Source organism: Thermobia domestica, chromosome 15 (genome assembly GCF_964235325.1).
Source record: "Thermobia domestica chromosome 15, izTheDome1.hap1.1, whole genome shotgun sequence".
NCBI classification, from domain to species: Eukaryota; Metazoa; Arthropoda; class Insecta; order Zygentoma; family Lepismatidae; genus Thermobia; species Thermobia domestica.
Window position 1 is genome coordinate 23100549 of NC_137468.1, and position 16352 is coordinate 23116900.

Below are 16352 nucleotides of genomic sequence, written 5' to 3' on the forward strand. Positions count from 1 at the left end.
TTGCCTACTTGTAAAATGTCTCGAGTAGATGAGTATATAAGACTCATGCCAGAACAAAATGTTTTCTCTTTGTTCTCAAGCCAGAAAAAAAAGCAGAAACTCATATCTACATGTCAGAATAAGTGTTTTCGCTTTGCCTTCAAGCCAGAAAAGAAGAAACTCGTATCTACGAAACTTGTGAAATTTGGCGAGTAGCAACTCGAGAGTAGGTAGTCTTATAATACAGTTCTCTTGCAGTTACGATAACATAAAAGAAATGATATATACTATGAAATTAATCTTCCATAACAGTTCATATACACAGCAACTGCATTAACGTTGTCCCTATTGTGGTTCAAAATCCATTTTACTGTTAATATACTGTTCCTTATAACCTTGTTGTTATATAAAACATAAATTTAAAAAATAATCCAAACAGTAGTTAAAACCTAATACGAAATAAATCTCAACACCGCTTTAAAATATAATTTACTCATTTACTAATCAATCAAAAGTCCCAGGTACAGTTAAAATATATCTTGGTGTGAGCATTAGTGATTCAATTCGTTGTGCAAATATTCGTTTTCGTATTGCTGTCTTACACATAGGCTACTTCTCATCTGCGTCAAAAGAAAATCTACACTTCTCAATAGATATACTTTCTCGTTACAAGCATTAGTAATGGTTCAAATTCCACTTTAAACAACAGCCCTCCCAAATCATTCATAGAACCAGTAAAACAGTAACTAAAAATCCAGATATAGTAAGTTCAGTATTTCAATCCAATACAACTGCAGTGGGTAAAAAGCAAAACCACAGTTCGTCTTAAATTACCAAATTTAACTCAATAAGTGAAAACTGCACAATATAATCTCTTTAAGGTTTAGGAAGATTTAATTTCGGGAGTACATCACTTCTGATATGTTATAACTATATGTCATGTATTCACTCACAAATATATCTGCACTGTATATGCAGACAACTAAAACATTAAAATACTATTTTCTTATGCATTTGTAACAATTATAATAAAGTTTAAAATTGTCGAAATTCAGACTAGTTTTTATTAAAGTTTAAATTGTCAGATATCTATTTCAACTGTAAAAAAGAACATGTTAGCTACTACCTGTAATAGAAGGTATTAAATTATTTCGCTTCTAGCGACTATAACACCATTACAAAAATATGTTCTTGTTTTCTAACTTACAAACAAGACCTATAAATAAAATACCCTTTTTAGTTCAACAAACATTAATCACACTTCAAATAAAATACAAAATCGTATCAGACTGTCTGTAAATATTATATGCAACCGTCAAAACATTTTTAACTTGTCGGTTGCATAATCTTCTAGGTGCCAAAGTCAAATATTCATACTCACTATTATTATGTATGCAAAATGTATCTGTCTCTCCAACACGCTAATTCCCATCGGTCACAGTCCTGCTAATAGTTATCGCCAATGGTGTTGGTTACCTTGTACTTAATGTTATGAGTTCTAAAGTAAAGCAATTTTAACCAAACTATACGTTCAAAGTGCTATCTCTTATTCAAAGCAATTGTTTCCATCTGCATATAAAACTAATCCGCGCTGTCAAATAATTGTCCGTCTCTTGTATTGCCTTAAGAGTCGTTACCTACACTGTTTAAATAATGTCAAAATTGTCCCTAACGTACATTACGTGTTATTAAATATATCTTCTTTACTAGTATGTATGAAGTTATATAAACACCTAATTTTGTATAAAGAGTTTCAAAAGTATAATTGTCCAATAACTGCTACAGTTTCTTTCCTCGTTCATAAACATTAAATAGCGCTGATCATAAAAAATAAGTCACTTCTAAAACAAAATGCTTTCGCTCATTCAAAGTGTATTTTTTAGTTTAAACATTGTGTAAGTGTAAAGTTCTCCCGTTTCCACCTACATTCTCGTTCCACCAACTTATACATGCGTACTTTTATTCATCCAAATATAATACATAGAAAAATCTATGGTGGGTACGCAATACAGCGTTCACCTTTGGTGCATGGAGTCCTTGGTTCAATCCCAGCTTGTTTCAAGTTAGCTTTTTGGTGCACAAACACTATGTGCGTGGGTTTTTGTCGTGGTTCTCCTGCTTCTTCCCACTTTCTTCATTCCACCATATTCATTCATTACTCATCATCACCGTCTCATTTAGTCTAGCCAGTATATTCGTTAAATGTAACACTTATAATAACTTTTATGTCGATATTTCAGTATTCAATATTCATATCACACATTATCCAATATTTTCGATATTTCATACAACTAAGATCCAACGGTTTCAGTAAATCCATATTTTAAGATCAATCTATAACTCCTTTTCACTAAAAAAAAAAAAAAACTCCGCTATATTTCAACAACAAACAATTCAGGAAAATAAGGTTTGTTCTCCCGTGTTTCTATTAAGATTTTTATTTCCTTCACCACCTAAAACAATACAAGAATTAAAAATAATTATTTGCTGTATTACGATTTCCAATTACAAAATTTAAGTATAAAGTTTCCCTTTTAACTTCACTACTACATTTCATCCTGGGTAATACGTTCAAACAATCTCGGGTCTCTTTTTATTGCCTTAGCTTTCAACATGAAAAACCCTTAAGTTCAATCTGCGGTAACGTTAAACGTTCTGTCGCCATATAACCTCATTGTTACACTAGCGTATGTGAAACAAAACACAACAGTTTATAACAAAATTCTTACAATATACTTTCTAAATACCAGTTATACGTCTTACACAATTCATAGCTACATATAAATAACAACATCTGCTAAGCAAAATGTTTGTCGTACGGCTTTTCACGTGGAAGAGCCCTGGTTCAATTCCCGGGGGCGCATTCTGCTAACTTTCTGTACAATATAATTTATATATACCTGTTATGTCTTACACAATTCATAGCTACATATGAGTAACAACATCTGCTAAGTAAAATGTTTGTCGTACGGCTTTTCACGTGGAAGAGCTCTGGTTCGATTCCCGGGGGCGCATTCTGCTAACTTTCTGTACAATATAATTTATATATACCTGTTATGTCTTACACAATTCATAGCTACATATAAGTAACAACATCTGCTAAGTAAAATGTTTGTCGTACGGCTTTTCACGTGGAAGAGCTCTGGTTCGATTCCCGGGGGCGCATTCTGCTAACTTTCTGTACAATATAATTTATATATACCTGTTATGTCATACACAATTCATAGCTACATATAAGTAACACGTTCGCACTGCAAGCATAAAATTTAGCGTACGGTTCTCCACGTGGGAGAATACTAATTCGAGTCCCGGTGCAATAAAAAATGTTGATTCCCTACATATTACATTATACTATATCTTAGTCACGTTATAATTCCATAAAATTACACCGAGTCATATCATTTTTAATGCCGGAAAATCCGCAATCAATTCCCGATTAAAACCAAACAGTTCCGTCCCCTTATACTCCAGACAATTACAATATGTCCCTTTTCCATATAAAAAAGTAAACAAGTATACTACAAGAAATCTTTCCAGAAGTTTCGAGTGTGTTCTTTCCCCTATTCCAACAATAATAAATTAAAAAAAGATCTGGAAGCTTCTAGTGCTTTCTTTCACTCATACCAACGATCCAAATTTCTAGCATATTCTCCAGCAGCTGTCGCGTTACATGTGCTGCATATTAATGAATTACCTTGTTCTACGTGTGTGATCTGCATATTTTATTTCCGAAAGGTCTTTTCTGTATTCTGCTTGTCCAATTAACATTTATTTTAACCGGAAACATTTATTATGTGTCATGTTACCTCCGGCCGCACCTGCATACATTATGTGTCATTAGTATGCGGAAAAGGGTGTATCCATTTTTTTAAAACGTGTATTACCAAGTGCTACCATGTCAAAAAAGTAAACACTCATGAATATTCATGAGTGAGGACTAGATGCCCCATAACTACTCGGGCAACTATCTATCAGTTGTCTGTTTAAAACAGGTTGGGTGGGAGTGGAATGCAAGCAAAGGACATGAGGGTGTTGTTAAAAAGAGACTGTTCCTCTGGGTTGCTGAGCAGACAGTTGAGGAAGCGAAATGTTCTCACACCCTTATGTGTTTCCTTGGTGACACACACATATGAATTACTAAAAATGAATTTTTACTGTACTTTTCAACTTTGTTTGTAGAGAAAGTGTCCGTAATACGGAGGTAAATAGTACCTATAAAAGACAGGAAAGACTGTCCGTGTCCGTACTAGAGAGTGTTTGCTTTAGAGAGGTTTGCCAATATGCATTTTCCTATTACAGTGTTCGGGGTTTACAAAATATGTCCGTTATGGGAGGTGTCCGTTAGTGGAAGTTTCCTGTAAATGGCGACCATAATACTTCAAAAGTTTTCTGCCGCATACACGTATACACACACATACACACACACACACACACAAATAAAAGTTCTGTGCATTGAATCCCATGGTATGGATTCGATGCATTTTGTTACACCCTAGGACGATTGACCGTCGAAAAACCTGAGCGATTTTGGATAGGGAGAACACACGTTTCGCCCATAAAACAAAATGGACACGGTCAATCGCAGGGCCGTGCCGTGGAAAATCAGCGCCCGGGGCGAGAGCACCCCCGTACGACGGCGCCCCCATACATATATTCCAAGTAATTTTTCCTTTCTTCTGCTCCTTTTTCTCCCGATTTTCCCCCGTTACTTAGGCACCCGGGGCCGTTGCCCCCTCGCCCCCCTTCGGGCACGCCCCTGGTCAACCGTCCTAGGATTTCGAAATTTGGATTCTGTGTAACAAAATACACCAAATTTATACTCTGGGGTCCGCTGAACAGAATTCTTTTCTTTTTTTTTTTCATAGCTGTATTACGTGTGTATCTACCTATCCAAAATCGCTCAAGTTTTTCGACTATAACGAAGAATTGACACAATCGATCTTCCTGGGTTTTCGAAATTTAGATTCTTTGTAACAAAATACATCGGATCCATATTCTGGAGTCACATGCAAGGAACTTTTATTTTTTAGTGTGGTTGTGTTATTTTTACTAATAATCTTCTACATCTTTGGATAATTTTTATTTTAAGTACTTCTTTATTATGTGTGGTGTTCAGTGCTACTATTGGCATTTAATATAAATACGTGTATATAACAAATTTCAACTACTACATTTGGGTCGGCAGTTTCAGACATGTATCTGTACCATTTTCGTTGCAGCATTATTTATCTAATTCAATATTTCATTTATTTCACAAACTTATTTACGCAATTGATTTGGCCTAAATTCTTTTCATAAAAGTATTAGATGGTTACAGTCTTCTGCAAGCAATACATGCTTTATATTCACTTAATAGAATTGAAGACTCACTGCAGAAAACAATGTACAGTAGAGCGTCGATTATCCAAAGTAATTGGGGGACATGGGTGTTCGGAAAACTGGTTTGTTCGGATAATCGAACTGTACATATTTATTTGCCATGCGCGGAGCGGCACACCTCAACTCTAAGCTGGCGCAGCTGTTGCTGTGAACAGCTTTGATACTGCCGCTACTTCTACAGCCAGTGCCAAACCGACAGAAGTGTGCTGATTGTTGAAACACAGCGACTGGTGGCTTGGCCGGTCAGCAGTGCCTTATGAAGGCCCCAATAGAAGCAATGTTCTGACAGCGGTGGCTCAGTGCGGCGACTACTGCGGGAAACTTGGTTTGGGAGTGAGGGGGGATGATGGACGGTAGGGTGGGAGAGTAACAGTTGCGAGCGAGTACATAGTTCGGTTAAGCGGTCGTTCGGTTGACCGACGTTCGGATAATCGACGCTTTACTGTAAGTGCCACGTTGAAATTGTTTCAGTTATTTTATTTTTTGTAATACGTTTATGTCTTGAGTTAGATTTTCATACTTGGTTATATGATAAGTTGTATTTCTAAGGAAGAGTTTTTTTTTTTTCTTTACGTTTGGCCATAATATCTTTTGTCTCTATTGTTACAGTAACTATTGTGTTTGGCACTTACATTGTTTTTTACAGCGAGTCTTCAAGTATGAATTCATTCTGTGGTAAATTTTCAATTTTACTAAGGTCTTAAAATCATATTTGGGGGCCGCTGTGGTCAGTGGTAGAGCGTTCACCTCTGATGCATGAGATTCCTGGTTCGAATCCAAATCGAGCCATGTGAACCTTGTAGTTGATTTGGGTTTCATCGGCGTTCTCCCACTTTCCTCATTTCACCATTTCATTCATTTCTCATAATCACCGTCTCCTTTAGCGTAGCCGGCATAACCGTGGGACGTAAAGATTTCATTTCATTTTTAAAATCATATTAAATTATGTTAATTGTTCAGTCTATTTCAAAAGCTTCTACGTGGCTCAATTACATAATAGCGTTTATAAGTGCTAAGGAACTATAAATATAAGGTGAATTTAAATTACCTCCTCATCCCCAAACAAAATTATCTTGCTTTCCATTGCCTTAGTCTTAGTGTTCTGACTATGGTTTGGGTCAGGTCTGAATTTGAAAGATCGACCTATGGATAATTGCTTATTACACCCCGTATCATTTTTATTAAGTTATTTTCATCTTTCTTATATTTTGAATTAATAGACCTAACAGGGATATGAACACAGAAACTCCCATGCTTTTCAATGGAAATCGAAGACAAGGTTTGCCTCACCATTATGAGTAATACCTAATCCTTCAGACTGCTCGACTACAGCAAACAGACATAATAAAAAAAAAAAATCCTCGCAGTCGGTAGGATTCGAACCTACGCTCCCAGAGGGAATCTGATTTCTAGTCAGACGCCTTAACCGCTCGGCCACGACTGCTGTAATAGGTAGCTTTTCAAAGAAACTGAAATTTTGCTCTATAGTTTATTTTGAAGAAAGTTTCACTTTCTTTTTTCTTATTATTTTATAGTCATGTTCTTCCAGTATCTGATTAATTAATTTATTGGCGAACATATATTTTCTATGGATGGTGTACATGGAAGGAAAATGGATAGCTGTTCAAATCGAATTATTGAGACTCACGTAAAATGTTTACAACTTACAACTAACGGACTTGAACCTGTCATCCGGACATCCGAATCAAACCTAGTCCATTCGATAAACATAACAAAGATATGATCATTCACAACAAATTAGGTGCCATGGACAATGGAGTAAAATCCCTGGGACCCCGGCATACTTTAAAAATAACAGAGAAGGCATTTTCAATTTTGGCAGTAAGAATCTGGAACTTCCTACCAAAGTCAATCACTGACAAACCGTACAATTCATTTAAATCATCACTCCAAACATTATTATTTAGTGATCAGAGACAACCATGAAAGGTTTAGTATAGTATGAAATTGGACTGAAATTGGTATGAAATTGGACTAGCAGTATGAGTATAGTGTTTTATTTATTTATTTATTTTACATTTACTGAGTTTTGTTTATCCTTATATTATTGAATGTATCATGTTATGTTGTTATTTGTATCTTGTATCTCATTTATGCCTTTGTTTTTTCTTTCTTTTCTTTGTAATGACGACAAGGGTTAGGTGGCAGAGCAGCCTCCGGCTGAACCTCGCTCGCTGAAATAAAGAGAAATTCAATTCAATTCAATTCAATTCAAAATCGTAGACTCGCAGTTAAATAGTTATTGCATCAACACTGTTCATTAGTAAGTCATGGTTTGTAGTTCATTTTCTTCAGCATGAAACAAGATTTCCAGAGCTGCTATGTGTTGGGGCCCATAACGTACTTGAACAAGTAAAATTGAGAGAGTGTCGGGAAAATTCCCTCTAAAAATCCCTCCCATCAATTATGGAGCACTCTGGAGTGACCCCGGGTAAAAGCACACAATCCAAATGTGTCTCGAAAAGTACTATAGGGGATAAGAAATGTGTGTGCCAAGTTTTGTATTGATTCACAGAATAGGTATGAGGGGAAAGCGTGTATTGGTATACAAGCTTTTTCCTCATATCTATTCCGTCTATCAATACGAAACTGATACAAACTACATGCTGTGGAAACGTCAGATTATGAGAAAATCATATTCGTTTTTATTAATAAAAATTAATTTTAAAAATAATAATAATCAAATCGCGCAGTGTTGCTGTAATGGCTATTAATTCAAGTATTTACAGTGCTTCTTTTTTAATATTGAAACAAATATCAAAATAAGAGCCAAATACATTAAAGTAATAAATAATTGAATTAATTAAACTTGAAATAGGAACGTTGGATAATGCTTTTCATATACAAATGTGTGACTAAGTCTTGCGTTTTGATTATACAACTTATCTTATTTTCACACATTTCGTATGAAAAATATGGATAAGACAGGGAAAATTGTTTCAAGAAGAATTGTATCGGTAGACTTTTCGTCAAGTTCCTCTGGTAGCTCAGCTGGTAGAGCGGTGGACTGTAGGTGAAGTGTTTAATGAACAGTTATCCATTGGTCGCTGGTTCAAATCCGGCCCGGAGGAGTTATTTTTGCTCTATGAGCAAAATTCGAAATCCCACTATTATTACACAATTAATGTACGACGTATTTCCGAATTGAATGTACGACGTTTCTTCATTGAATTTTCATGTTCCTTCATTAAGAACACGTAAAAACACTGGCCTGTATTACTATTTAAAAAAATCAAGAACTAATATAATAATGAAATCACCATTATGTCTGTAAATAACAATCAATTGGATAAGTATGGCTGTGCAAAGAGGGAACGTAGCAGCGATGCTAGGAACTCTCCCTCCGGGAAAAGCTTTGGACGAAATTTTCCTTTTGTAATCACTCTCCTCTCACCAAACTCTCGAAAAAAAAATATATTATTGTGTATTTAATGACATTAGATTTCTGGAAACAATATGTGCAGAATAAAGTGATTATAGTGGGAAAAAAATGTAAAAAAAAAAAAAAAATATATAGAATTGTTAATTTTCAAATAGTTGGAATGATCCCCAAATCTATTTGTATCAATCAGTTTTAATTTGTTGTTCCTTGTCGCCTGTATACCTTCAAGATTTTAGTAAATTGAACTTTCATAAAGAAAAAAAAAAATCAATTTGATATATGTGATACGACACCTAAGAAATTTAGAAATGCCGTTAACAAGAGTTCGAATTATGTAACTATGTAATCTTCAACACTGTAATTCGGCTATAGCCTGTTGTGTTGACAATAAATAAATAAATAAATAATAAAATAGTTTTGTCTTTTCGTGAATTTGTTCAAAGAACTAAAAGGAAAAAAGTGTGGAAAATATCGATTAATAGTAGTATGCTCGGTGTTTTATATATATTAGGTCTAGGAATTAATTCGTGCGGGTGGACAAGAGATGGCGCAACGAACGGAGCGTCCCACAGTTCCGTGTATCCACACATGTGTTGCAAACCCCTGTCATCGCGTATCGTTCGTAGTATAGGGCAGTGGATTAAAGCGTCAACGACACCAGTTTGTAGTTAAGTGAACATGGCGCAATTTGTGCCTGATAAAGTGTTTTTGCGGGGTGTCCTGCTGCATTACTTTAACATGCAGAAAAGTGCGACTGAAAGTCATCGTATTTTGGTGGAAGTGTATGGTGACCATGCTCTAGCTGAGCGAACGTGTCAGAAGTGGTTTGCACGGTTTAGAAGTGGTGATTTCGGCTTGGCAGACCAAGAGCGAGCTGGACAGCCAAAAAAATTTCAAGACGAAGAATTGACAGCATTGCTCGAGCAGGATTCGTGTCAAACGCAGGAACAACTTGCAGCAGCATTAGGCGTTGATCAAACAACAGTCTCCAAACACTTGAAAGCCATGGGAATGATTCAAAAGATGTCACATTGGGTTCCACATGAATTGAAAGACAGAGACGTTGAAAGACGAAAAACCATTTGCGAATTGCTGCTTCAACGACAGAGCAGAAAGGGGTTTCTGCATCGAATTATTACGGGTGATGAGAAGTGGATCCATTACGAGAACCCTAAACGAAAAAAGGCCTGGGTGAAACCAGGTGAACCAGGTCCATCACAACCAAAATGAGATATTCACTGTGCAAAGGTTATGCTGTGCATATGGTGGGATATGAAAGGTGTGGTGTACTATGAGCTGCTGCAACCGGGTGAAACTATGAATGGAGAACGTTATCGACGACAATTAATGCGTTTGAAGCAAGCTCTGGCCAGAACACGACCAGAATGGGAGAACAGACATGATAAACTTATTGTTCAACATGATAACGCTCGCCCACATGTCGCAAAACCGGTCAAAACCTATTTAGAAAATGTCGGATGGGAAGTTTTACCCCACCCGCCGTATTCACCAGACGTTGCTCTTCGGACTACTACTTGTTCGATTGCATGAACAACGATTTGATTGGACAGCGGTTTACTTCTTCAGAAGATATCGAAACATGGGTCTCTGACTGGATCGCTTCCAAGGATGAGGACTTCTTTCGCCACGGAATCCGTACATTGCCTGACAGATGGGCGAAAGTGGTTGCTAGCGATGGACAATATTTTTCTTAAGGTATTTATGTATTTTGTGTTTGTACTACAGCTTCAATGTGTGCGTACCGGTTCATTCCCGTTGTGCCTACTTCCCGTTCTGCCTACAGACCCTCCAGCACTTTAAAGAAAATATTTTTAATTATCTTATCTCTAGGCAGAACGGTAATTCCCGTTGTGCCTACTTCCCGTTGTGCCTACTCTTTCGAGACGGGGAATTATGTGCAGGGAGGAATTTTTGTAGGGAATATTTCTTTAGTATTTCTAAAAGCTTCTGTAAAAACAACCACCACCTCTACAAGTTTCATCATACATGGAAAATTGGTTGACTCAGTTGCAAGAATGTTAGACATTGTATGTGAAACAAACATTAAAAAAAAAAAAAAAAAAAAAAAGATCTAATATCAAGCAATTTCAGAACAAAATTTTATTTGGGTTTCCAGTAGTTTACCTCCAGCATGCTAAGACTTGCAGTACTAAAAAATGCCACAGTTCACATCCCCAAGACATGTCTGGCCAACTATTAAACAAACAACGCAAGAGGATGCATAAGGCGGCCTTTAAAAAGAGTGTTTGTCTCCATCATATCTCTTTCCTCGAATTGATTGATTCAGTTGCCAGTAACCCGTTTGACATTGTATCTGAAACGAACACGAAACAGACTTACTTCGGGCTAATATCAATTCATTTCACAACCGAATTTTAATCGGTTTTCCAGTAGTTTATCTCCAGCATACTAAGGCTTGCAGTACTAAAAAGTGCCACAATTCACATCCTCAAGACATGTTCGGCCATACATTAAACAAACAATGCAAGAGGATGCATAAGGCGGCCCTTTTGAAAAAAAAGAGCCTTTGTCTTTTACATCACTGCTCCTTCTTTGGCATTACCTTAACAGGTAATTTGTCTTCTAACACGATTCTATACTACATGCAATGTTACATATACTTATATTGTCAATGTAAATACTACATATCGTCAATGTTAATACCATATATCGTTAATATAGCCAATATATTTAAAACATCTCACCATCACTGTTCTAAATGCAAACAGTATGCAACTGCATCTGTGTAAGCCACCAAGTCTATTACATGTGATTCCAGACGTGCCTTCAATGATTTTATTTTTTGTTCAATTCGCTTATATTTCAGCTTTGGTTCCTTCGGCTTTTTTCCTACCTCCAACATCAGCATACAAGCTTCATTCTCACTCTGTTCTTGCTGCAACAGCTGTACAAATGTAAAAATATTTGGATGTTCTCTTGTCAGTTTTCTGTTTAATTTAGAGTGCCAGCCCTCTACAACATTATTTGTTCTTCCCTCAACATTATCATATTGGTTCCATATATCTCTGGAAAAGAGAGAAACATTAATTACATAAAACAAATCAAAGCTTGACAATAGACATTCAACAACGATTGGAAGTTGCATGTTAACGTCTGTCGTAGATAACGTTAAGGATAGCGTCTGTTGTTTGTTGTTAGTAACACGGTAAATTTATAAGTATTCAGTTTTGTAATCATTACACTAGTATAGAGTTAATTTCAGATCTCTGGTATGAGCAGATTAAAATTTCGTATTGGTATGCAGATCTCAGAAATGATTTTTTATGGAATGAGAATAATAATTACGCTTACCACACTCCATTAAAGACACTATGCACCATTTCATATCCAGACACTTCTGAGCTCACAATTGTAGAACACATAGGCAATACAACAATGACAAACGAAACTAATGGAAAAACATAAAGGACTAAAATGACCGAATGAGTAGGCCTATATATGAAATACTAATCACTGCTAACGTAGATTTCGTTTCCCAAACGAAAACCACATATATTAAAAAAAAAAAAAAAAAAAAAAAATCAAACGAAAAACAGATAGTGAAATAGCGTAGAAAATAAGGTAACTACTATATCGTACTTACTTTGTGAAAATGGCGTCTGCATCGTCCAGCCATGTTTCGACTAAATAGTCATGAAACTTCTCTGCGTTTTGTACTTCCGGGGCATTTTCCTGGAGATGCAGGAACATGTCACCCACTTGCTCCACTGGCACAAGTGGTAGTGCAGCAGCACGTCTTATCCACTTCCTGACCTCTTTGTCTTCTTCATAAAAAGTGGACAACCCCAATGACTGAACTTTCCTCCATAAACATTGGGTGTAATGGAAGAAACACCCACGAATGGCTGCATCCGGAAAAACACCAGTAACGGCATTGATTACCGCTCTTTCAAAGTCTATAATCACTGTAGTAGGATTAAAGGAAAGACCATTTGCAGAAGCCGCATCTTTAATGAGAAGCAGCATCCTACGATAGTCTTCCTCTTTCTTAGAAGGCAATAAACAAAATAGAAACGGAAAAGTCTGCCCCAAATATGTCCCATGTATGGTGTACAGCTGCTGATATATACGGGGAGCTGCTTTAAAAGTACCATCCATCCAAACTGTCTTTGTGGTTGAAAGCTTCCGTAAATTTCCGGTTGTCCCAAAGACCTGCAGAATATAATATTAATATTTAGCTCCCCTAATATATTGATAATTATTAGTGTATTAGCTAATTAACATATTAACAAACTTATTAAATTCAAACAAAATATATATTTAATATTGAATTTTCAGACATGCTGCAAGCTTGAAGTGTGATGACCAGCATACTTAATTCTAGCTAAAAATTTAAGGATGCATACTTGAATGTTAAAGTTATCTAAAGCTCGTGCCCAGAATATAATACAATTGAAATCCCTCAGTTAATTGTATTAGTACACCTCTGGCTCCAAAACTAAACTTTGAGGATCCTATTAAGTAAATTCAAACTAGATGATATTAATTAATGTCTGTAAACTTAACACTGCTAACATTAAGTACTTTACGAAAGTTATTGTAATTAAAATTGAATAATAATAAATTCAGTTACCAATAATCGATCAGAATCAACACCATCATCAATTAAGAGAAATTCCTCTCCTGTTAATGTCTGTCTCCACCTGCCCTCTAACCTAATACAATTTCTTGTTGTGGGAAGTTCAGGCCTTTCTGGGCTTCTACAGTTATACAGGGTATGTTTAATTCCCTCAAATGTTGGCAAAGCGGCTGCAACCTCTTCCTGTATCCCTTCCTTTGCAATCACTTCTCTGAAGATAGAAACAAATGAAATAAATAAAAAAAATACATGAATAGTTTCGTTAAAATTTACCTGCAAAATACATTCATCTGACTAGTGCAATAAGCTTGAAGTCAAAACTTGTAAACTGAGATTATTTGTACTGCTAACTTGAACTTGTATCACACGACTAGCGAGATACTAGGCCACTACCTTCAAGAAACTGACTTCAGTTTACCCAGATCAACTATTTGGTGTCTCTTAACGTAATGTTAAAAAACGAAAGAAAAAAGTAGTTAATTTTTAACTAGAAGATAGAACTAACCAATAAAATAACTACTCATTTAAAAAGAAAATTTAGTCTTACCTGTAAACTTTTGGAACTGCATCTACAGGATTCTCGGACACTTTACACTTCATCCTGTCTATTAAGCATCTTGCTTCAATTTTGCTCCTTTCTGTTTCATGAGAGTGTACTCCACTCTTTGATAAAACATCGTCACCCAAAACAACAACTGTCGCTTTGCACCCACGTGTACATTTCCAATATGTCTTTTCTTTACTACGTCTATTAATCCGGTATAAGAACCCTTCGTACGCGAGCACTTTCCCCCCGTATTTCGAACTGACAAATTCTGCCATTCTGTGCTGCTTACTATTCCTATTGATACTTATAAAGTGACAGATTAAAAATTTGAATTGAATTTTATACAGATTACTGTCTCGATCTCAGAACTTTCACTTTTCGAAGCCGTCAGGTGTTCTGAACGCTGATTGGCTACCGGTGAACACAGTAGCCAATCACCTTCAAGAGTACCAAACTGAAACAAAATCTTATAAATCCCTTTCCCTCCCCGATTATCTGACCTTTTGATTTGAGTTGAAACTCTACAAAAACATTCAATTATGATATTTGTATTTTGTATTCCTGCTATTTACATTGACAATATAAATATGAAAATAGAAGTATGTATGATATTATGGCATATAGTATAGAATCACGTATAGAAGACAAATCAGCTGATAAGGTGATGCCGAAAAAGTAATTTTAATGTAGGAGACTAAGACCCAACTTAGAATGTTGGAGATGAACTACTGGAAAACTGAATAAAATTTTGTTGTGAAATGACTTGATATTAGACCGAAATAAGTTTATTTTCTTGTAACTGAATCAATTAATTTTCCATTTCTCTGTAAGTATTAAAAAAACACATCTCTACTAAAGTAGACGTGAATAACGCTGCTAATAACAAAACTATACCTAGTCATTTTTTCTGAGAAGAGCAAGTAAGATAACATTTAAAATATATGATGAAATTTAAAGGAATAGTTATTCTTCTTACAGAATCTATTAGAATTACTAAAGAAAAAATCCCTAGAAAAGATCCCTCCCTGCACAGAATTCCCCGTCTCGAAAGAGTAGGCAGAACGGGAAGTAGGCACAACGGGAATTACCGTTCTGCCTACAGATAAGATCATTAAAAATATTTTCTACAAAGTGCTGGAGGGCCTGTAGGCATAACGGGAAGTAGGCACAACGGGAAGACACCGTGCGTACCAACCGCACGAATTAATTCCTAGACCAAATATATATATATATATATATATATATATATATATATATATATATATATATATATATATATATATATATATATATATATATATATATATATATATATATATATATATATATGTGTGTGTGTGTGTGTGCGTGTGTGTGTACGGATGTTCCAGAACATGTTTCAACTTTTCAAAATTTCGGCTACTAAACAGGACAATTTCTAGTAGAAAATATTAAAATTTCCGATTCTTTGTTCAGAAAATGCTTAATGTGAGAATTCGCTTAAATGGAAGGCATGATAATATTACCAGAGCCGGAGCTACAGGGGAGGGGGACGAGCGAAGCCATTGCCCCGGGCGCTGATAATAAGAGGGCGCCGAACGAGCAAGCAGAAAGAGAAAATATTAGAAAAGAGTAAACGATGGGACGCCCTGTAAAAGTATTGGTACCCTGTTAAATTAATATTGTCGGTTTGCAAGAAAATACATTTCATAAAAATTTTGTTTGCTTGCTCCACTCACAACCCAAATCGTTTCAATAATAGTTTTTACTTCTTAATTAAAAAAAAAAAAAAAGTTATTAAATATGATTTATTAATGACGATGTGAAGAAATATACGTGCCGAATAATCATTTATAGTGTACGCAGGAGCGTTCTTAAAATAAAAATAACGGTACAAGTCTGAAATTCGTGTTCGGCGTTTTTATGGTGATGAGTTTTATTAGTTAATCCCGCTTTTCTACAAAATCGAATTAATCACAACGGTGTGACGGAAGTATGAAAATGAAAGAGGTGAAGAGACACACGCATAGTGTTGGGTAAGTTACTTGTAAAAATGTAACGCGTTACAAGTTACTTTACTTTCTCTTAAAATGTAACGCGTTACTTGCCCCCAAAAAGTAACTGGTACTTTACTTCGAAAGTAACGCGTTACTGACGCGTTACTTTTAAGTCCGAAACTTTAAAAATGTGAAAAAAATATGACTTAAATTTTCCGTACTACTATTACTACCGCTATTATTATTATTATTATTATTATTATTATTATTATTATTATTATTATTATTATTATTATTATTATTATTATTATTATTATTTTAACAACACTGTATATAAAACGAAAGATTGGAGGTTTGTATTTGAATACTAAAAAATTAGTTGATTGCCAACCTCGGTAGTCGTGAAGTCTAGGAGTCAAAGACATTGTTCACGAGCTTCTGAATTTG

General features: G+C 35.5%; 1 protein-coding gene and 2 non-coding genes across 3 annotated transcripts in view; 2 read left to right on the forward strand and 1 right to left on the reverse strand.

The window, feature by feature from the left end:
* Positions 1-16352, forward strand: part of LOC145672108 (pfs47 receptor-like) — a 51509-nt gene that overhangs the window by 12722 nt on the left and 22435 nt on the right. The window lies entirely within an intron of this gene.
* Positions 6721-6802, reverse strand: TRNAS-AGA (transfer RNA serine (anticodon AGA)). The gene has a single exon. It is a non-coding gene; the product is annotated as a tRNA-Ser (tRNA).
* TRNAY-GUA (transfer RNA tyrosine (anticodon GUA)) lies at positions 8356-8450 on the forward strand. Its single transcript has 2 exons — positions 8356-8392; positions 8415-8450. It is a non-coding gene; the product is annotated as a tRNA-Tyr (tRNA).